Here is a 24515-nt window from a genome sequence, read left to right as displayed (position 1 = left end):
GAAACTTTTAATGAAAGCACAATAAATAAAATAAAATAATCAATACAAATATAATTACACAAAAGAAGCCAACCAGCATTTTTTAATGTAAGCTATTCTGGACCCTCCAATGGGGCTGTGTTCCAACGTTTCATACCTTCCTACCATCCGCAGTTCCCTCGATCTGAATTCGGTCATTAACTCCCCACAAGCCAGCACCACAAGGTCATCCTCTTGCACTGCCAGACTCTAAAAGGTGATGCAGAGATCTGTCCCTGCCCAAACCTTCCTCTCTCTCTCTTTCTCTCTCTCTCTCTCTCTCTCTCTCTCTCTCTCTCTCTCTCTCTCTCTCTCTCTCTCTCTCTCTCTCTCTCTCTCTCTCTCTCTCTCTCTCTCTCTCTCTCTCTCTCTCTTTCTCTCTCTCTCTCTCTCTCTCTCTCTCTCTCTCTCTCTCTCTCTCTCTCTCTCTCTCTCTCTCTCTCTCTCTCTCTCTCTCTCTCTCTCTCTCTCTCTCTCTCTCTCTCTCTCTCTCCCACAACAAGGATGAGCATCAGCAGAGAGCCTGTCTGGAATGGTGGCTGTTCTATTTAGGCCCTCTGCATTCCATCTCTGTGCAATAGCTGTCCCAAGAATAAGGTGACTCATGGCACTCACTGATGTGTGTGTTACTGTGTCTGTTACTGTGTCTGTTTGTCGAGCAACCGAGTAGAAACAGGTTTCCCTTTTATTACTTCACTCTCTCTGTAGCTCTGTCTCTCTCGCTTCTCTTTTCTTTTCAGAAGAAGTAAGAAAGGCAGGATGAGCCCTGAGTGTGGGAAAGGATGTGTGGACTGGAGAGAGCTCAACGTCGTCTTTGTCTCCTGTACAATGAGCCAACGAGACGCATGTGACTTTCTAGGGCAAAGTTTTGGTGTTGGCTCTGCGTATCTGTGTGTGTGCTTTGGGAATGAGGAAGAGTGGTGTGTGTGTGTGTTAATGTTGTGGTCAGGTTTGTTTAGGTGGGTGAACATACAGTTTGTTCAGGTGAGTCAGCGTGTCATGCACTATCACATGGTCGCACTTTGGTTGTTTCTTTTGTGCGAGAATGCGTGTTGGGAATGGTGGCGCTTATGTTTTCTGATGTATTCAGTTAGGCTATGGTAAGCGGCCTAAACAGGGCTTATGTCTCTTATGTCTATTCATTGACCTTGTTCCGTGCAGGGTGGCTGTGGCCCAATGTTTCCCAACCTGGGGGACAGGACTTTAGTTGGGGTCACTCAATGAAAATAGGGAAGTGGGATATTGCTGAGACTGTCTAATGATGCATAGCAAAGCTGGGACATCGATGTGATAGGCAGATCTGGAGATGGTTTGACAAAATCTCTCTTTGTCAAACCATTTTATTTTGCTCCTCTCTCTCCGATGAATAAATAAATTGGAATCCCGAACATTTTCCGAGCCGATATGAGGTTGCAGTGTACTAGAATGGGCTTGATGTTTGGATTCAGACACAGATTACCTCAATCCATAGTCTGGGCTGTGGAGAGTCTAGGAAGAGGCATCTATAACATTTCTTTTTTTATTAAATTTAAATCAGGGGACGATTATGAAATGAAAATGATTCAATAAGCAGATGCATACGGAACTTGCATGAATGTTGAACATATGACCAATGCTATGAAAAAAAATTATGAAGATTTAAAACATAGAAACAAAATGATCGGATATGAAATGAAAACATATACAAATGTTTATTACCTAAAAGTGATATACAATATGGAACCTAATCCTTCCTATGAACGATTTTCCAGTATGGTAATGCTTTTGGTCAAATGTATTGGTTCATGAAATGTACTCAGACCTGCACAAGGCTTTTTGATATGATATATTTGCGTAGAGCATATACAGTCATCTTTGGACTTGCCCAACTGAAGTTAGTAGAACGTGGTGAACTTGCTGAACCCCAAATACTGAGTCCTCGACCAAGATTAGTCATTGGCCAACCACAAGCACCTCTCCTGGAAACCAACCGAGTGTTGTTACAGCCCAGGCAGAACTGGGAGAAAACCATCCGGTGAGACGCTGCTGAGATTTGTTGCTAGATGTGGACAGACTCCCTACCCTAGTCTGGAGCAGAAATTCCTCCCATCCTCTTTGTTCTCCTGAGCTGCCAGTCGCCGTTATTTTCTTGGGGTGCGTGTGGAGTTTCCCCTATTACTATCCAAGTAATGGGGACTGTAGCAACCAATAACGTAATAACGGCCAATAAAATAATAACTGCCAATAACGTAATGATTTAAATGTAATAAAGCCAATAACATAATAACTTGCTAATAATGTCATAAAGTTGTTGAGCCAATCATGTAATAACTTTTTGCCAATAATGTAATAACATATTACGTTGTTGGCTGGTTATTACGTTATTTGCCTTGTATCAAAAAATTCCTTTGAAAACGTAATAACTGAGCCAATAATGTAATATATGAGGTATCGCTTCAACTTCAATTCTGGAGAGAAACTGTCACACTTAGCCTTAATATTGCATCTAGTGGCGATTTGTCCTCAATAAAACAATAACTGGAATATAAAGAAATCAAACTGAGCAACGTAATCAAAATAGCCACTGAGGCACCAGGGGGACGAATCTTACGCAGTGTGGGCAAGGAGTCAACTGTCCAGTCGGGATATTGAGTTCCTGGAGGTTTATTTTCCGGTGTTACAAGCAAACAAAACAAATGTGCAACAGGGTGAACTTGCCGCCTCATCTCCTTTGTCTCTCTGGTACAGCTGGTAAAAGAACATGACCCTTCCCAGTGCCCCCCTCCACAGGGTGCCTTAAAGAAAAGAGCAAAGAGTCAATTGGATTCATATGGAACTCTGAGGGTTCCATTATAGTACTCTGTGTATCCAACTCCGTGACCACACAGATTTTCAACGGAGTTCAGCTTTTCGAGGTTGTGCGTTGCAGTTTTCAGTGTGGTATTACAATTCACTGCTGGAACGCTAGGGGCTGTGGGAATGAGATGTTAGCTAATAGCTGACCAATGAGAGCCCTGCAGTCTCCATCATTCTGAGTAGCCTCGATGGATAGTACAATTTTTTGGAGTCACACATCGGGCTACGGAGAGGGTCTCCGACAGGGTTTAAGACGATGGAGAGGGCTCTCCGTGGATACGCGGAGCACTTAATGCAGTATCATAAAAAAGGCTTTACTTTTCTCTGGGATTCTTGAATCGGCCAAAACAGCTTTGGGGCCAGCCTGATCTGCTGATTGACATTAGATCGTTGCAGCTTCGGCTGAAATTGTGATGCCCCCCATTCAATATTATCATATCATACTGCTTTATTCACCAATAATCCTTACCTGAATGTTTTTCTGATGCATATGCGCTAGATGCTGCTCCTAAACTGATTTAATGCAGACGTTCATCCATCAACACACAGAACTTCGCAAGAGTCACGACTGTTGAAGCGTCTGCGGTCACAGAGTTGGTTACACAGAGTATGACGGAACCCTAAGAGTTACATATGAATCCAAATCCACTCTTTGCTCTTTTAAGGTGTCCTGTGGAGTAGGGTTTGTGGATGGAGGGGTATTTGTAGGTGAGATATTTAAGCATGTGTTGCAAGATGCAATATTAAGGCTAAGTGTAACAGTTTCTCTCCAGAAATTGAAAATAAAATAAAGTGATACCTCAGTTATACATTATTGGCTCAGTTATTACATTTTCAAAGGATTTTTTTAATACAAGGCCAAAAACATAATAACCGGGCAATAACGTAAGAGGTTATTACTAGTGCTGTCAAGCGATTAAAATATTTAATCGCGATTAATCGCATTAATGCCATAGTTAACTCACGATTAATCGCAAATGTTTTTTCTATGCTAAATATCCCTTGATTTCTTTGTCCCATCAATTTTTCTCATTTTAATGCTCTAATCAACATGGAGAAGTGCATCGGCTTGCCTTGTGCAAATGTTTTTTTATTGATAACAACATTGGTGATCAAAACAGGACGATACAAAAAAAGAGCCAATAGTGCAATTAAACGATGAACATACAAACATACTGCCTTGAACATAGCAGTCAGGCTACTGCTTCTTTGTTTTGAGCCATAAAAAAAATAAAAATAATGCTGTTAATGCTGTTAAATTTGGTTTGCGTTAATGCCCCGTTTACATTATCCCGCTAATGGCCGCTAATGGCCGATGGACCACCGATGTGGAAGTCGGGGTGATTCGGGTGACATCTGGCTAAAAATGTATGATCGGGTCAATTTATCGGGGTAGCATTTACACATACCCGATGTTATAACGATAACATAACGATTTATGCCAGGGAAGACACCCGAAGTGCGTTTGGCGTCACTTGACGTCATTTCGAATGACGCCAAACACGTCAAATGACGCGTTTGGCGTCTTTTTGCGTCATTTCGGGAGAAGGCAAAGGGGAGACTGGTTTAGACTGATATTTATTTATATATTTATTTATATTACAATAGCGATTCTATAATAATAGAACGCCGGTTCTAAATGGTTCTGTAATTGTAAAAGTAGGACATCCATCCATCACCCCCTATTTATACCCAAGTGGCAGATTGAGGGTCTTCCTTAACACAATATGGTCACTCACAATTGTTATTTGTCTAGGGTTCTCGAGGGTCTTTCGTGTGTTGAGGTTGCCGATATAAAGACGATAAAACACGATAAAGCGCGGAAGATTAACGAATATAGCCGATGTGCCAGGAAAATTCCCGAACGATTTGCGATGTCTTACGTTATACTCCCGTTCTATTCCCGATTATAGACGATTAGCCCATAGCAACACCTGGTAACCGATTCTACCCCGATAGACCCAAAATTAACAAACATGTTCGTTCTTTGCCGATGTTGCCCGATGTTGCCCGATCATTGAGCATTTCTTCCCGTTTCTTCCCGTTGTCTAACGATGTTCCCGGGAAGAGTAACGGTGTTTCCCGATGCAACCACGCTATTTGCCGATGTTATAACGATAGCTGCTGATTTAGCCATCGGGCACCATCGGGGCCCACTATCGGGTAGGTGTAAACAGGGCATAACGCTGTTAATAACGCGTTTAACTGACACTAGTTATTACATTATTGGCAAAAACGTATTACATTATTGGCTCAACAACTTTACTACATTATTGGCAAGTTATATTGTTATTGGCTTTATTACATTTAAATTATAACTTTATTTGCAGTTATTATATTATTGGTTGTTACAGGTACTATTTGAACTGACTCATTTTGTATGTGAACTGGAATTACAGTGAACACATCAAGAACCCAATCAGCACATTACCCATTACCCCTTTTTAGCCCCAACAATACGATAATAACAATAATAAATCCGGGAATTATTAATCCCTCAGTACTGATGATAAGATGCAACAACAAATTGTTCTTGGGAATATTCATTATCTTTATATATATAAATGTATATATATATATATATATATATATATATATATATATATATATATATATATATATATATATATATATATATATATATATATATATATAAAAAATGATACACACTTTTCTTTTCCACTAAATACTCTTTTGTAAAATACTATTATCAAAGTTTGGAATATTTAACTTGTTTGTTAAGGGTCAGAAGCAAAAATCTGTTATTGCATAACATCAACTGAGAAGTCTCGAAAATGAGATGAACTGAGAAGTAAGTTATTATGAGTGCAGTTATTATTGATCATTTTAGAATTACCTATTAATAATAAATCAATTACATTGATATATTGATACAACAAGGGTGATCATGTATTTGAATTTGACAAAAAACTATATATTTATTGATTTCTCCCATGAAGACTCATTCACCAATAAACACGAATAAAGGATTATTTTGAATGACAACATAAGAGAGAATATTTTGCGTGATAAATCTTTGGCGTGAGCCCCATCACGGATCCAGGAAGATGTGTGGACTCGGCATCTCCTGCTAGGACTAGCAGGGGCAGAGCCCTCCCCTGGACCGGTAGACTGGGGCAGACCTGGTGGTGGTGGGGTGGAAGGGGCAGCATCAAACGAAATACCTAAGCAGCAAATAACATAGGTTAGTCTACTCTTTATAAAGCTGGTGATTGGTGACTTGAAATTGTTGATTGGCAAACTGGTGTGTGTGAGATGAGTCCTCCTGGTAGAACTTGCGCTAAGGCTTACATTTCTCCCATGAAGACTCATTCACCAATAAACACGATAAAGATCTATTTTGAAAGATAACATAAGAGAGAATATTTTGCATGATAAATCTTTGGCGTGAGCCCCATCACGGATCCAGGACGACATGTAGAATCGGCATATCCTACCAGGACTAGCAGGGGCGGAGCATTCCCCAAAAGAAAGGACGTAACGCTAGAAATAAGTGAATACTCGGCATGTCCTGCCAGGACTGGCAGGACATCCCCAAAAGATGGGATATGCGAAAGGGAGTAATGAGAACATACATACCTACCGTAGAAAAGCGGTCCAGGATCTATGCTGCTTCTGGAAGATAAAAGGCATTCCCAATGTACAACATATTAAGAGTCAATCATATACCACATGAAACAGTTGAGCTTAATATACCATCAGAGAGATCAGTGGAAATTTAGAGCACTCTGCAGCTGTTGCTGCAGCAAGCCTCGAGTGCTTTCGTGTTGTACCACCGACATGGTCAATGCACTCTTTGGGGTTGCTGCGGCGACCTTGAGTGCTTTCGTGTTGTACCATCGACGTGGTCAACAAACTCACAAGTGCTCGTGTTGTGCCACCGACATGGTCAACATACTCACCGGTGTTGCTGCAGCGAACATTGAGTACTTTCGTATTGTGCCACCGACGTGGTCAACGAATTCACGAGTGCCCGTGTTGCGCCACTGACGTGGTCAATGCACTCACCAGGGTTGCTGCAGCGAACATTGAGTACTTTTGTGTTGTTCCACCGACGTGGTCAACAAACTCACAAGTGCCCGTGTTGTGCCACCGACGTGGTCAACACACTTTTGAGTGTTTGATGTTGTACCACCGACGTGGTCATCAAACTCACGAGTGCCCGTGTTGTGCCACCGACGTGGTCAACGCACTCACCGGGGTTGCTGCAGCGAACATTGAGTGCTTTCGTGTTGTGCCACCGACGTGGTCAACAAACTCACGAGTGCCCGTGTTGTGCCACCGACGTGGTCAACGCACTCCTCGGGGTTGCTGCAGGCTAACCTTGAGTTTTTATAGCCAGATCTTACGTTATAAATTGAGTAATTAATAACCACCACCACCAGTAGTTGCAAACATGTTAAATATACCTTAACCAACGTTGGAGAGCATCGTATGAGCTTGGAAAAAGAAACTTGAATTCGAACGGATGTATGATTCGTATGCCGTGGAAGACCACCTTCCCAGCCGTTTGATGGATGCGTCCGACAACCCTCGTTCGGTGGCTGTGGTTGCCGCTCCTATCCGGAAGGAGTGACCAGTGTAGAGGGGAGATGGTAGGCCGCAGCCTTCTACCAATTTTGTGAGATGGAGTCCGAACCAATCTTTTGTCATTGGCAGGCCGTTGGGCAAAATAAACAGAGGTGATTCGGGGGACATGCGTTGCCGAAGCTTGAGATAGTGGAGCATGGAAGCGGAAGGACAGAGTGAGTTGTTGATTCTCGAAATAATGATGGTTACGCCTGCCCCTAGGCTATTGCTTTTAGACCATTTTAAGAAGATGGAAAAGTGCCTTGAAGAGAAGGTGATGTCAGCGAAAGCCAGGCCCTGTGTAGGGAGAAATATCTAAGTAGGTGACGTGTATTCCCCTGGACGCATAAAACCATAGAACGCTGTGAGAAACACTGTCTCGAGTAATATGTTAAATAAAGATGGAATAACCCAGCTCTGAGAGAGCACACTAATCTATTCAAGATATCGAGAGTGATAGCAGAGCGTTTGTCTGGTACTTTTTTTGGTGACTTAGAAATACCCTTCAGTAGAAGACGAATTGCGGAAGTCTAAAATAAACTAGGAGAGCCAGGATCCTGGCATCCTGCATGAAATTGAATACCAGCTAAGTTTCTACGAATAGTAGACAATTTTTGTCAACGGGATTTTAAACAGTGGACGATGAAAGCGCAGACAATGGGGGCCGACACTGGGAAAACTGATACTTTCATGGAAATGTGGAATGAATTAAACAAAGACCATGCATAGCAATAAGCTTTAAGGGTAGACGGCACTAGAGCTTTTGCCATGAACATACTAGCGGAGTAACAGCGAATTTAAACTGTTGCCTAATCCAACCAGAGTTCGTGGAAGGGTGGGCAGAGCATTGGGTTCGTATTCGCTGTGGGGCATAGGCGTCTGAATTCCTGGAGACGGAAACGAGAGATAGAATCAGCTAGAACATTATAGTGACCGGGTATATGCTCGGCATTTATGATGAAATTGAGAGTAACGGACTGCCATGTTAGACGTCTGAGCAGAGACATAATGGTAGGGCATGCAGATCGCTTTTGATTAATAATTGCCACCAGTGCATCGTTATCGCAGGACATGGTTATGAGTTTACGGCGCCATGCTTGACCCCACAGAAAGCTAGCAGCCACGATTGGGTAAAGTTCGAACTGCACAGACGACTCGGACCCGAGGGCGAATGTGCGAAATTTGGCTGGCCATCTTTCGGCCATCCATTGCCCTTGGAAAAAAAACCTGAACAGGACGGAGGGTGCCGCATCGGTAAATAGTTCGAGAGATTCTGATGATTCGAGTATGTCATTACAGAAGAAAGATATACCGTTCCAATGAGCAAGAAGAAACTTCTTGAAGAAAATATACCTGCAGCCTTTGTTGAGGTATATTATGTCGTTCAGTTTTGGGACCGATTGGGCCACCGTTAGGAGGAGAGCGGTCTTGCGGTATAATGCGCATGGTGAAAGTGAGGTAGCCTAGAAGGGAGAGCATTTCTCGTTTAGTAACTCGAGCAGTAGTTTGAAACAAATCGGAAAAAGATCTGATCCTCTGTAGTTTCTCATCAGCGAGGGATGCTTGCATCTTATCGGAGTCTAAGCAAATCCGTAGGAATTCGATTGAGGTAACTAGCCCTCCGTTTTCTCTTCAGATAAGGGGATGCCGATTTCACAGAATACTCCCTTTAGAGTGTCCAGAATGCTAGATTGATTTGATGGAAAGTCAATTAGCAAGAAATTGTCCAGAAAATGTAAAACAAATGGCAACCGACATACGTTTAACATGATCCAGCACAATGCCTCGGATAACAAATCGAAGAGGTGGGGACTGCTCCTACACCCAAATGTTAACCTGACTGCATTATAGAATTTAGACTGCCATTTAACTCCGAACAGCGGACAATCGGAACGATGAATAGGCATTATTTAAAAAGCATCCTTAATGTCGGCTTTAGCAAGCCATATTAATCTGACCTGCGATTTTAATCAACGCAATTGCATGGTCGATGGTGGCATAGTACAAAGAAAATGGTGCTGTTGGGATACATTCGTTGACGCTAGCGATAGAGTCGGAGTGAGGAGAGGACATGTAAAAAATCAGACGTTTTTTCCGTGAGTATCTCCGAGTAGCGATGCCGAGAGAATTGATACAGAATAAAGAGAAAGGGGGAGAACTAAATGGGCCTATAACGTATTTTTTATAGACCTCTTTAGCCAGAAGAGTAGACTCTATTTCTGGTTCAGCCAGAGATGACTGGAGATTTTCTGCCACGTATCTAGTGGACAGTGGAGAAAGGACTCCCATCAAAACCCTTGTGAAAGGCCTGTGATGAGGTGGTCTGCAAAACAGGGGTCGGGGTGAGATGAGAGAAATGATGATAATGAAGGAATGTTAATTGGGGTAGATGGATTAGATTTTAGAATCTCTTGAATGGAGGTGCCCTCCCTCGGTTTGCTGGCCTTTGACGGCGGGGGCAGGTAGATTTCGGGGGCGGGTCCTTGCAAATACTGCAGATGTGGGAGAATCTACAGTTCTACAGTTAAGAACAGACGGATTTGTTGAAATTATTGCAAATACCCCTCCCATTAAACAGAACAATAGGGCGGCCGAGGCGATCGCCAGGTTTGCTGACATGTTCACCACCATGGATGGGGAACGGAACGGGAGAGGTGGTAACGGTCTTTGGACATTACACCGTTGTGTACCCGTGAGAACTACAGATGGTGCACGATAGCGACATGTGGCCACCGAAATGGCAGAGCAGGAGCTCGGTGTCCGTGATAGACCAGTCTATTCTAGAGTTGAACATGGCTATGCATTGGGCTGACTTGGTAGAGAACGCTTTGTTATATTCTAGTTCCCCCATAGCGCTGGTTGAGGTCAGCGATAATGGCGAGGTAAGCGTCTAGTTCGATTCTCCTCTCAGGATAAACTTGGTACATGATGTCTCTGTAAATACCAGAAGTAATAACGAACTCGCCGAAAGATAAATTGCGTGCTAGTCTGGGATCTGTATTCTTTAAAAGGCAGTAAACCCGCAAGATTGACATTTTTACCCTGGAGTTAGGGGTGTAACGGTACACGTATTTGTACTGAACCGTCGAGGTACAGGCACTTCGGTGCGGTTACAGAGATAACCGGTATGTAAATGTGGCATACATAGCATTAATATGGTGAATGCAAAGGCTTGTTTTGCGATGCAGAATTTAAAACTTTTAGTCGGAGTTCCACCCGGACAGTTTAGCCAAAGTATAGTACTTTTTTTTCTGTCGTATCATGCATGTAGTCCGGTAACTTATCAACCCCAACGTCCTCGGTTGCAAAAAAACGTATTTTCCGGACTATTTCTCTGCTGATCAATGCTGGTAACAAATAAATTGTAAAAAGACACACTGTGTGAAGTTATTTTTTGACGTGTATAGTAAAATAAATTAATAAATAGCAATCTGTTTTCGGTGCATGTAGGTCTATCTGCCTAAGCCCACGTTGAAATAATTTTGATGTTGAATGTTGATGGCGCAGTTGTTGAAATAAACAGATTGATTTCATACAAATCATAAAAGCCTCACCCTGTGTCGTCATGTGTGCGTGTAACCGTGGTTCGTGCGTGCGTGAGTCGAATACATAACATATTCGAGTAATGTTCTTGATTAACAGATTTTCGAATATTACTCGAATACTTCTCAGCGAATATCGAATAGTTTTTTTTGCCAGAAATGCACATCCCTAGCACACCACTTTGAAAAGGCACCATCCAGGTGTTACTATCACCGTTGCTGTGAAAAAAAAAACGAGCTGTGCAAACCCAGCTCAAAACTATTTCAACAACCCCTGTCTGGGAATTCAGAAATGCAAATGCCATAACCAAGTTTATTGGTGTTTTCATTGCTGCTGATCTACGGCCATTCTCCGTTGTTGACAAACAAGCAGTTTTTTTATATTTTCCGAGGTACGTACCGAACCGTGACTTCTGTGTGCTGTTGCACCCTTACCTCGAGTATATTGTTTTTAGTAAGATGGGAAACGGTTGCTGTGGCGGGCGTAATGAATCTCCTACCCGGATGCTGAACTGGTAGAGCTGTAGATAATGAAAATGATATGGGAGCTAGGGCAGCTACCGCTGAGATGGCAGTATGCACGGTGGCTGAACATGCGGCTGGTGCGTAGGGTGTGTTATAGGGCTGTAACGATACACAAATTCACGATTCGGTTTGTATCACGATTTTTGACCCACGGTTCGATACATCCCACGATTCTTTTAAATTTAAAAAGCATTTTATTTAAACAACACTTAAATACCAATTATCTTGATGTAACATTTAATAACAAATAATTTGGAACACTGAACAGATTTGAACCGAAAGAATACTATTAAAGTATAGCTAAATTAATAAAGAAATAACCAAAGATTGCAGTTGGAGGATGCTTTTTGCTGGTAGGCATAATAGGGGCCCTTTAACTGTTTGGTTGGTTTATTCAAATATCCTTATTAGCGCTTCTTATTAGGCTATGTAGCTTAAATAATGACATAATCAGGCCGTATAGAATGCAACATGTTTAATAGCCTAACTTTCAATAGATGAAGAAAAACATGAACGTCGCAATAACGAGGCATAGTGTTACGAGTAGCATATGTGTATGCGCGAGAATGGCAGTGTGCGTATGCGTGTGTGAGTGACGTCAGCGAGTGAGTGGACGAGCGAGGAGAGCGAGCGGTAGCGCGTGTGTCTAGTGAAGAAGCGAACGAGTCCGGTAGAATAAAGTACCCCCATCCTGTCAATGATCGGTGGCCGCTTCATTCCGACCTATAAGCAGACAAACTGCCAGTCAAATCACACAAAACAATAGAGACAGGATCACACTGGCAATTTTTTTCGCGCTTGGCCCACTCTGGATAAATGTCGTTCATATCGCATATGAGGACTTCGACGGCTGTGGAGAAATGCAATCCTCCGTAGCCACGGAGAGCTGTGATCACAGAGAGGGCATCTCGTCACATATTTACGGCATCGATAGGAGGGGGCGCTGTCAGCAGACTATTATTTAGACAAATTATTAGCAAATTTCAATCGGACAATTTGACCGAAGAGTTAGAAAGGGCCGCTGTCGTCAGTCGTCACGGCACCCTTCAACTTCCTGCCTGAGCGCCCCGGAACGCAACCATCCGTCTTGGTTTCCTCCGCTAACACACTAGGGCTGTAACGATACGCGTATCAAACCGAAAATCGCGATACTCAAAGCCACGAACCTGTCTCGCGGTGTGAGAAGGCAGGAGCGCGATATAATGACGAGTATTGAAGGAAACACCTAAACAGCAAAGACCATAGGTTAGACTACTCGTTATAAAGTAGGTGTAGGCAGGTGATTGGTGATTGGTGATTGGCAAACTGGCGCGTGTGAGTTGAGTCCTCCTGGTAGAACATACGCTAAAGCTTACATTTCTCGACATGCATTTTCCCTTAACTGCAGATTTGTGGCATTGCAAAATACATAGCTTGTTGACTTCTCCTAAATATATTCTGAGAAATTGCGAAACATCTATGTTCCTCTTCCATGTAAAAACAAATTATTTGAAGGAGAAGAATCGCAATAATATAATTTCACGACTTAGTTTGAAAGTCTTATTCAAATGCAAGCGTCTTTTTGAATCAATTTAACATTCCCCATAATAGTTTTGATAAAGCAAGGAGTGTATATCTGTCTATCTTTTAATATTGATCTCCCAAAAGTAGGTAGCTACATCTCCTGTATTCTGAAATGGATCCGTCCATCGGGAGGATGGAGAGGCTTAAAGAGGGATATGAAGATGTTTAAAGAGAGATATGTTTAGGACTCAATTTGTCTTGATTGACGCCTCACGACACCCACCGCACCTAAGCCCTGCTCACAAAGGATGCATCCCGATACCCATATTTGGCAGTTTATGGAGCTAAGTTGGCAGGTGTAACCATAATTCTTGCTTCAATGCTTCAAAAGCTTATTCAGTAACCAATGGGTGACATCATGTATGGACAGACATGTTTTGCAAATCTTTTATGGTTGAAAGTCAGGACAACTTGCCCATAATTCCATTCTGACGTCCCTCAACAAAATCAGTATATGTGGGTTTTCTTGAGAATACTTCCATTGGTCAAACTTGTCACTGAGAACTATATGAATTTCCAAAGTGGCTTTTCCCTTTGGATTTGAGTACTATTCAGTACATCTTCAGCAAACCATTTGTTGCTCAAGCAAGCATTCCGTCACCAATAGGCGTCACAAAAGTCCTGTTGCGTTTTTAATCGTTAAAATGATTGCTGATGAGAACATATCCTTCACACTAGTATGCCTTCCATAAAAAGGAAAAGACGCACATTGGTCCACTCCTGTCTGGGCTTCTCTCCCAGAGTAAGTACACAACCCTGTTGATCTGTCTGGCTATCCAGATTATAGATCCAAACATTTCACTGAATCTCTTATTCTCTTCCTTTCTTCAAATATATCCATGTCCCATTTCTTTAAAATGGTGTCCTTTTAATTGTAGGCAGTGTTTTGAATGGCATTGCATTGACCGAGACTGGCCATCTGTCACGCAAGTGGTTTCATTGAAACAGCTTGCCTCACAATCAGCGCTGTGCTCCAAGATGACTCAAGGGGTTTCCTGTTGCTAATGGGAAGTGGATGACAATCGTGTGTGCGAGGCAATGCATGTCTGTATATGTGTGTGTGTGTGTGTTTCGTGCCGTAGACGCACACGTCACCACCACCACACTGTCACCAAGCAATCAGCGAGGTTACACAACAAGATGTCACCGCTCAGATGGAGCGTCTCCGATGATGATGTCACTCTCCCAAAGAGGAGGAGGATCTGCTCAAGGAGCAGAGGAAGCAGGGGAGAGACCGGCCTCTTAGCCCCCGCTGGGGGTTAAACAGGAGAGGTGAGTCTGTGAGGAGGACCGATCAAGGGGATGCATCGTGACGCCTTTTGTTATGATGAAGTCATTGAAGGGAAAACCCACAAAGGACTAAAAACAAACGGCGTGGCTACTGAGGTATCTTTTCTTCCTGCTTGCAGGGGAATTTTCTTTGTAATTTCTTTTTCAGTATGTTTTACACATTATTCTACTTAAACACAGTGTCCTAGAGTACAGCGTATGACAACCTCTCCTCACAGCGGTGATCTGTTCCGACAGGGCTTGACGGACATTCAAAGGCTTTGACAGCTCTTCAGAAGGCTTTGGCTTTTTTTTGACGTCTGAATTACATCTAGACTTGAATGTTCTCCCATTGCATTCCCTCTGAAGACCCTCACAAAGGAGGTCCCTCCTGGATCCACAATAATGAGACACTAAAGAGAAAGGTGCTGGCTGGATGGTGGTGGTGGTGGTGGTGGTGGTGGGGGGAAAGGGCTGGATGGTGGTGGTGGTGGGGGGGAGAGGGCTGGATGGTGGTGGTGGTGGTGGTGATGGGGTTTGGGGAGAGAGGTACTTGAGCCATCATTTTGTAACCATGCCCTCTGTGCAAGTCTCACGGCCCCCAAACTCTTTACGGCGAGTCCACTGAGTCCTGAGGTCATCAAAGTGTGCGAAGGCAAGTAAGGCAATGGCTGGGGAGGCGTTGGTGGGGGTGGGGGGGGGGGCTTGGCGCTGGGAGAAGCACAATAGCTTGATGGTTTGGAGAAAAAATAATAATAATTGCAGGATAATAACCCCATGTGACAGGATTTCAACGACTCTTAGCATTGCTGCACTCCAGAAGAGATTTAGCCTCTCATAATCCAATGATGAAAGGACTCAGCAATCGTTTTCCCTTTGTTGGAACGACCAAAGTGAGGCCAGTGGAAGCAGGAGGAAGAGGCGGGTGTTCGTGGGTAAACACACTGTTGCATTGCACACACGCACGCTCTTCATCCAAAACCTGTCACCCTCCCCACTACCACCTTACCACGCAGCAGCACTATAATGATATGATTGCATTACAACTCACTGGAGGCAGATGAAAGCCAAGTGTTGCTTTATTAAACACAGACGCTGCGCTTTTTTGGGGGCAGAGAAACGGGGGTTTCGTGGCGTTTCGTCAGTTTTGAACAGATAATGGAGTTTAATGTTATTTGGTGAGGCCTTTCTATTTGGATTTTAATTTTCAAGAGCAGCTCGTGGAAGTCTTTATCAACACAGCTCTGTGGTTTCTGCATACTTCTGTCTGTAATAATGGTGCATGTATATTTTCCGATATTATTTCAGTTAGGGATTTAGGCTAGTATCTTGTATTATTCTAAGGCAATACAATGAATAAAGAATTTTTTTAGATAAGCTGTGGGACTGAAGGACATAATTTACTCAGTAGGCCTATTGTTGTTAAAGTGGTCCCGAATATGATCTCCAAAGATTTAAATTGAAATAAATATCACTTATCTACTGTATCTATGGCATAATGAGGTAACACCATAGTGTTAAAACCCCTTGCATTTGCAACATTATGAATGTTATGAACTTGGTGTCAATAGCGACTTTCCCGTCATTCATTGAAATCCCAAACAATGCACAGTTAGTTAGAGACATGTTTCATTAGCAGTGGTCATATCGTCAGAAAGGGTCTGGCGGAGATGACGCAACAGACTCGCTTTCTTTAACTCACTTGGGTAGTTAGCGTCGTGCAGTTTTTTATTAAAAAGGAGCGGCCAGAGTGACAGGTTTTGGATGAAGAGAGTGCGCGTGTGCAATGCAAGAGTGTGTTTACACACAAACAGCGCCTCTTCCTCCTGCTCCCGCCGGCCGCGCTCTGGTTTTTGAAAAGCAGGAGATAGGTCCCAAAGATTGCAGAGAATAATAAAGAAAGAATCCGTTCCAAAAAAAGATTCCAAATCAATGCATTGAAATTACCGCCTTAAAACAAACAGACTTTGACAGACTGTTCAAAGTAGTTTCTACAGCCTTTATTTTTCCCCAACTGGCAGTTTGGGTATGTATTAGTAGTTTGTAGTTTGTAGTAGTTTGATGCCATGTCGTAGTGACAGCATTGTAACTATGACTACGCTACAGTAGAGCCAATAGCAGCTCTCCTTAGTATTAGTTCACTCTTACAACTTTCACCGCATGTTGTTTGTGTGCGTGTGTGTGTTACTTTAGACTGTAAGTGTGTAGCTGTGTGTGTTTGTGTGCGGTTGTGGCGCAGTGCTATTTAGGGTGTGGGCGAAGGTTATTAAGATGTCGGGAAACATGCATTATTAATCGTAACATGGCATTAAAATGGAGAGCCAGCAGGATCAGTCATGCCCGACGACTCCACCACCTCCGGGTTGTGTGTTTTGGGGATATCTGTGTGTGTGAGTGTGTGCGTGCGTATGTATGTGTGTGAGCCTGAATGTCCACATGAGTGTGCAATGTTTAATTTTGTTTCCGACATGCCTCTCTGGTTGTTCTAGGAGGGGGATCCTTGTGGTCTTGACGTGTGTGTGTGTGTGCGCGCGCGTGTGTGTGTGTGTGTGTGTGTGTGTGTGTGTGTGTGTGTGTGTGTGTGTGTGTGTGTGTGTGTGTGTGTGTGTGTGTGTGTGTGTGTGTGTGTGTGTGTGTGTGTGTGTGTGTGTGTGTGTGTAGACAGTGCGGTTGATGGACTAGGATGTGGTAATGTTGCATGGATTTGCTTGCCTTATATATGAGGGCTATAACTCTGCTGTCTGTTTTACATTTCTGCCTTAAAATACATATGGATGACCACTTTGCAGTAGACACATCTGGAAACACAAACACACACAGGGAGCCACACACTGGGAAACACACACACAGACACACACACACACACGCAGCAGACGCACGCACACGCACACACACACACACACACACACACACACACACACACACACACACACACGCGCGCACACGCACACGCACACACATAGGCATATCATTGAAAGCCCTACGATCAGTAGGGCTTTTTGTTTGTTTGCAGCCATTTAAATGACACCAACGAAAAAGAAAAGCCGGAAAGAAATTAGCCTCAAGGACCCTGTAAGGAAGCGGTGCATCGTGACACGCACACTAGACGCAAAAGAAAAAGGACCAAGACATTACATTAAGGGCCTTAGTGGATGCAATCAGATTAGCCAAAGGGCTGTTTACCCACACTCGCACACACACACGCACTGGCTCGCACACATTGACACACACACGCACTTAAACACGCACACACACACAGAGCGATGCTGAGGCAGAGCTCTAGGTGTTAGGCAATCTACCCGGACTGTGACTCAATGTTTGGTGTTGAGTTTCACCTCCCTATCTTATGTCACCCGGTCTGCCGCCGGAGGGTTGGGGCAGAGTTCTGAGTCCTGCTCATCCGGGCCTTGTGCACTGAAAACACACTTCAACTTCATTCGCTAAAATAAATTCACTTGGACAGAATCATGGAGCGCTCCTAGATGTTAAGCCCGGCCAAAGGTCTGGGCGGGGCGGCCCCAGACTCTGGAGAACTCCTCCGTTTGGTTTCTTTGAGATGAAACTGAAGTGAGCGATTCTGGGCTGTGCTCTCGAATGGTCTGACCTTCGACCCTGGATACGGGCTACTGGAAGAGGACCGCGGCTTCAAATTAAAGAGGAGTGCATGAGGAAGGGATCTTTCCTTTTCTATTTTTTTTTGCGGATGATTGCGCCAGAAGTATAAATCACATGTCCCAGCATGCATCTCATTAAGAGCTTTGCTCATACCGATGACGTTTCCACCTAAGGGATTTCTGCGGCCCGGAAGAACGAGCTACCTGCTATCTGTTTACACAGTCAAAGGGTGACTACAATTTGGTTTATTATGACAGAATGTCACTTCTCTCTGTTGGAGAACAATTCTTCAGAAACAGGATATGCAGAGTTACTTTTGGTTTCCAAAAGGACTGTGTGAAAGCATGCAATGAGCAATATTTGTTTCTTGCATAAGACAGAAGGCATGCAATATAGGAAGGCCCCATGGATATTCAAACCTGATGTTGCACTTGCAGCATTTCAGTTGCATTCACATGAGAAAAAATAAAACAGTTTCGGTATAAACATATATACATCAGTCTGAAACTCCACACCTTACTCTCGGTTCCTCTGGCCTTCTGGGCCGGCCTGAATGCAGAAGGAAGGGAGGGGAGGGGGAGAAGCTCGCCCTGCTATACTATGCTACTTCTCAACTCCGGGGCATGTCTTTATACGAAACAAGCGCCACAACACTCAAACCCTGAAAATACTGAAGCCATGACTGTTCCCACATCTGGTAAACAGGCCTGATTCCAAAAAAACTAAAAACAGGGCTGATTTGTAACAGTTAAATCAATCAAATCATTTTGAACACCGCCCCCTGATCTGTCCCCCGAAGTTAAGGCATCGGCAGTGGATGATGCGGTTCACAGACCCAAGTAGCTCAAGTCTCTCTCCCCCTCTCCCCCTCTCTCTCTCTCTCCCTCTCTCTCTCTCTCTCTCTCTCTCTCTCTCTCTCTCTCTCTCTCTCTCTCTCTCTCTCTCTCTCTCTCTCTCTCTCTCTCTCTCTCTCTCTCTCTCTCTCTCTCTCTCTCTCTCTCTCTCTCTCTCTCTCTCTCTCTCTCTCTCTCTCTCTCCCCTTCCACTGTGGTCTTGTTCTGTGCTGAGCTCCTAAGAGTTATTATTCTTCACAATGCCTGGACAGCCATCACAGAGAACACTGCTCAACCTGCATGGAGCCCTGCCTGGAAAAGCACGAGCAATGGGTTTACATGGAATTCCAAACACTAAACTACCACACAATCGTGTGTCTCTCAATGTTGCAACTCACATGGTAGCATGTGGACACTAAGGGAAGAAATGCTGTTGAACGTATTATTGTTGACTTGTGGTGTGATCCTTAGTTCTGACGGTTACCGTGTTCTGCTCCGCCCTTACCTTGAGCCCGCTGACGCTCAGTCGGCCTAGCTCTGGGCTGTGCTAATGAGCTCATTTAAATGGCTACCGCAAAATACAGGATTGGACTTTGAAGATCAGGAACTAGAGGAACTGGTGCTAAGTTGCCCACTTAAGGGAAGATAAGAATCAAAGAATTTACCGGTATATATTATGAAACACAACGTGAACTCAATACGTCAACAGTTCCAAATTGTTCCGATGGGATTTATCAGGGATGAATTCACAATGCTAACTGAGGATGGATATCTTGCCACAGAACTGCATATTTATGCAAGAGAGATTTGTGTAATATGGGCTGGCAGCCTGAAAACAATTAACCATTACTCAGAGTGCACTGGACACTCAAATTGTATACGGCTTAATCAGCCTCCTTAGAGATCCTTGAGTTGTTGTCTGTGGGGATCATGGGGTGACTAGCCTGCTGTAACCCCCCCCCCCCGCCCTAGGCAGCGAAAAGGCAGTTCTCAGTGAAGGTACACGTCTGTGTTACCGTAATGTGTTTACATTGGATTAATATCTTGGTGATGCCTAGCAATGAATCACTATTAGTTTTTTTGCATGAATGCATGCACATACACAAACATGCACCAGCACACATACAAACCCACACATGTACGAACACACACACAAACACACAGACACACAGACACACACACACACACACACACACACACACACACACACACACACACACACACACACACACACACACACACACACACACACAGGTACACACCGGACACACACACCTCCTCTTAACAAAAGCCAGATGCCGGCTGGAAAGGTGCAGGAGATGGAAAGTTGTCCTCTTCCTTTTCAGGCGTAAATACTTTTCACCGGTTGGCAGGTAGCTCGAAGCAAAGGAAGGGAGAGAGAAAGGAGGAGGAGGGGGAGAAGAGGAAGAGAGAGAAAAAAAGGCAGGCGAGTCATGCTTCCTGTCCACTTTTCACAGGAAGGGAACAAAGGATAAGAGCACTTTCCCGCCGTAAACGGACAAAGCTCTTATCATAAATGGAGTCTCCCCTGGCAGATGTTTTAGGAGGTGTCTGCACTTTATAATGCATAAGGACTTGCATGGTGTGTACAAATTTTAAACATGAACTCTTTCATGAATTCATCCAATTATTTGCTTTCTTCGGGAGGCTTGGGTCAGGACTTGCTAGAGCGAGAGAGAGAGAGAGAGAGAGAGAGAGAGAGAGAGAGAGAGAGAGAGAGAGAGAGAGAGAGAGACAGAGACAGAGACAGAGAGACGTTGGCCGTCGGTGGAAAGCACTCCATCTCTTCCAACGGGCCAGTGAGAGGCCTGCACCGAGTTGAATCTCTCCAGATGCCCCCTGTATTCCCCGGTCCAATCTAAACACATATCCCCGGTGAAGAGAGAGTGTGGGGGGGCAGGAAACATTTCAAATCCCTGTATACTCGTTTGTCAGAATCACTTCCCTCTCCTCCCGTCCTCTTGTCTTCCTCATGCCATGTGTCTCTCTTTGTTTCTCCATCTTATGACCCCTCCCCCTCTCTCTCTATCTCATTATCTCTCTCTCTCTCTCTCTCCCTCTCTCTCTCTCTCTCTCTCTCTCTCCCCCTCTCCCTCTCTCTCATCTCACTCATGTATTCATTCACGGCTCTTTTCCTTTTTCCTTGGCCCTGTTCCCCTCTCCTCTTAAGCTCTTCCATGTGTCTGCCTTGTGCGTTGTGACTGTGAAGGGCGTTGAGGGAGGAGGGGGAGGAGGGGTGGAGGTAAAGGACGTCCATATTGCCGTTCCGGGGGGCGAAGGGGTGGGGGGATGACCATCACCTCCACCACCATCAGCATCACCAGCACCACTATCACCCCCACAAACCTCACCGCCACCACCACCCTCAGCAGCACTACCACCCTCACCACCACCCCTATCCCCACCACCACCACCACCACCAACACCCCTACCACCACCACCACCACCCTTAGCGGCACCACCACCACCACCACCACCACCACCAACACCCCTACCACCACCACCACCCTTAGCGGCACCACCACCACCACCACCACCACCACCACCACCACCACCACCACCACCACCAACACCACCCCTATCACCACCACCATCACCACCCCTACCACCACCACCACCACCACCAACACCAACACCCTTACCACCCTCAGCACCACCACCACCACCACCCCTACCACCACCACCACCACCAACACCAACACCACCCTCAGCACCACCCTCAGCACCACCACCACCACCACCACCACCACCACCACCACCACCCTTAGCGGCACCACCACCACCACCACCACCACCACCAACACCCCTACCACCACCACCACCCTTAGCGGCACCACCACCACCACCACCACCACCACCACCACCACCACCAACACCACCCCTATCACCACCACCATCACCACCCCTACCACCACCACCACCACCACCAACACCAACACCCTTACCACCCTCAGCACCACCACCACCACCACCCCTACCACCACCACCACCACCAACACCAACACCACCCTCAGCACCACCCTCAGCACCACCACCACCACCACCACCACCACCACCACCACCACCACCCCTACCACCACCACCACCACCACCACCACCACCACCACCAACACCAACACCACCCTCAGCACCACCCTCAGCACCACCCTCAGCACCACCACCTCCAGCTTGTCAGAAGCAGTTATGGATTGGATGTCTCGCACAATAACCCCCTGTATATTTTGTCCAGGAACTGAATTAACAACCGGTTGACAAAAGGCCTGCGCCTTCCTGGAGCTAAATATAATCAATTAACACTAACTTCTGAAGCATGGTCAAGCATCTAATTATCGACTGCATACTATAAAAAAGGTTTAAGGTGTAAGCTATTGGCCATCTGTCTAATTAGTACTACAAACTCCAAATAATTAGAGGGCTGCATATTGCCAGTAAGTTGTGGGGCCCAAATTGTAAGGAAAAAGAATCTGTAGAGTCCCTCCGAAAGGGTTTTGGTCTCTCCTCCTCCCTCTGGACACCACTGCTTCTTTATCCCCTCAGGTTGGACTGAGAGGGCGACTGGATCCTGAAATGTGAAGACTGGGAGGAATGGAGAGAATCCATGCTGCTAATGCTGCTGTCACAGGCCCCCCACGGGCCTCAGACCCACAGAACACATAACAGAACAAGAGCACTCCGCTGTCTGGGCCTCAGGTGAGACACAGCACAATTTATTGTTTTAGTGGCGTCTGCCACCGCCACGCACACAGACCCCATCCGTCCTGTCTGTCGTTTGAATGAGAGGGGTAGCATTCCATGCCTAGTATGGACCTGTGGGGGGAAGAACCCTGCGTCTGGGGTCTTATGGAGGACACATTCACAAGATAATGTATCGGAGAATGTGCATTTCTTGCGGTGACGTAGCTTTCTGTTCTTCTCCTGGGCTGCAGACTATCTATTTCATGTTGTCGTTCAGATCGAGCTGAGGCCTGGCTGATGATCTTGTTTTGGCTAGAGAGAGAGAGGGAGAGGGCAGGAGAGGGAGAAAGGGGGGAGGGCAGGAGAAAGAGAGAATCGGGGAGAGATAGAGAAAAGGTGAGAAAGAATGGGGAAGAGAGTGACGGAGGTGAAACAGGAGAGAGAGACAGAAAGAGAGGCTGAGAGCTCGAGGGAGAGGCAGGCAGGCAGACAGAAAGCGGGCATAGAGATGAAAGACAAACTAGGCACGGCTCTTGCTCTCCCAATCCACCTCCTTCATATATCACCGTCATCAAAGCTGTGTGGTGCCAATTGTTATGCGGCTCTTATCTCACCATGTCTTTTCACAGATGCTTTACTGTGTGGATGAATGCCTCTATGACTGATGCCTGGCGTGATGGGAAAACACCATGCTGATCAAGTAGGAACACAACCAGCCCTCTGCTCAGTCTCTCTTCACAGCAGCATCCTTTCAACTCCAGTCAGGAAGCCCAGCGTACTGAATAAGATGAAGAGGATAATTTCATAGTATGTGATAATGAAGCAAAAGGAAATGAAATAACACAAACACTCAAACAAGCGGTATAATCAGCATAATTTTGTTGGTTTGATGTTGGGGGGATGTTGCCTAGTTTAGAGGCAGCTCTCCACAGATGTTAGACGTGTGACATGCTAAGAAAAATAATGTTCTTCTGGTAGTGTTTGAGTAGTCTTTGGATTGACATAGCCAGATTACAGGGCTGTGTTAGTGGCTTGGGTGTGACTGCCTCAGTTGGGTTCGATCCCCAATGTCTGCAACCTAACCCGAAGGCTTTCTTGAGCAATATGTTGAGCATCTTTTTTGACCTGATCTAAATTTGCCTGTTAGTCACTTTGGATACAAGCTCAATAAGTGAATATATAGTCAAGTCAAGTCACCAATGACTGGACGGAATCATCTTCTTTTTATATTACAGGGAAATGACATATGATAATTCTGTTTATGTGCTACTAAAATGTGGCGGGCACAGTTTAATAAGGAACAAATACTCACATGAAGTCTTTATGAAGTCATTAATTAAAATTATTTACTATGCCCTTTATGGTGGGTAGTGATGATGTAGAAATAAAATGATGTGTAAATATTCAAAAGGAGAACTTAGTCCTCGGTTTACAGCGGCAGGTAAAAAGGCACACCTATGAAACCCCAGGAACCGCTAGCGATACTGGGCGATAACACACATAAACAATATAAATACTGCACATCAATATACGTTCCAGAAGATTGATAGCATTAGATGCAACGGTAAATTTGACCAATTCAATGGCATGATTTTATAACAACAGAGAGTAACGCAGTCCTGGGATCCGCTGATAAAGAGGTAGATGACATCTGTGCATAAGAACGGCGAGGGTTTCGGTAAACAAGCTTGCTTGCAAATATTCATGCATTCACTGTGAGCGATCTCAGGGCTGGTATTACACGGGGCTGTCTGTGTGGTTAGTCATCCTTCAAGCCACCCACCTGGTGTCTACCGGTGTAAAAAACAAAGAAAAGGGATCTGAAATGAGAATCTGTTTCACTGACAGTAACTTCCCTATATTCCCATGTATAAACTCCAATACTCACAACTCTTTCCGGTAAAGTTGATGTGGTAATTACCATGACATGGAGACACACACAACGACCCACAAGGTATATTGTCTACTAACTCTTAGGCAGGCATGCACCCACACACGCACACAGACACACACATACTCACAGATGAAG

The 24515-nt window shown here is 44.8% G+C and overlaps 1 long non-coding RNA gene across 1 annotated transcript; it reads left to right on the top strand.

Moving 5' to 3' along the window:
* Positions 1 to 14345: 14345 nt before the first annotated feature.
* Positions 14346 to 24515, top strand: LOC115535270 (uncharacterized). Its single transcript, XR_003974430.1, has 3 exons — positions 14346 to 14459; positions 22349 to 22501; positions 23116 to 24515. It is a non-coding gene; the product is annotated as an uncharacterized LOC115535270 (long non-coding RNA).

The sequence above is a fragment of the Gadus morhua genome, chromosome 22 (genome assembly GCF_902167405.1).
Source record: "Gadus morhua chromosome 22, gadMor3.0, whole genome shotgun sequence".
NCBI classification, from domain to species: Eukaryota; Metazoa; Chordata; class Actinopteri; order Gadiformes; family Gadidae; genus Gadus; species Gadus morhua.
Note: the sequence above shows the minus strand (reverse complement) of the source record. Positions and strands in the feature narration are given on the sequence as shown.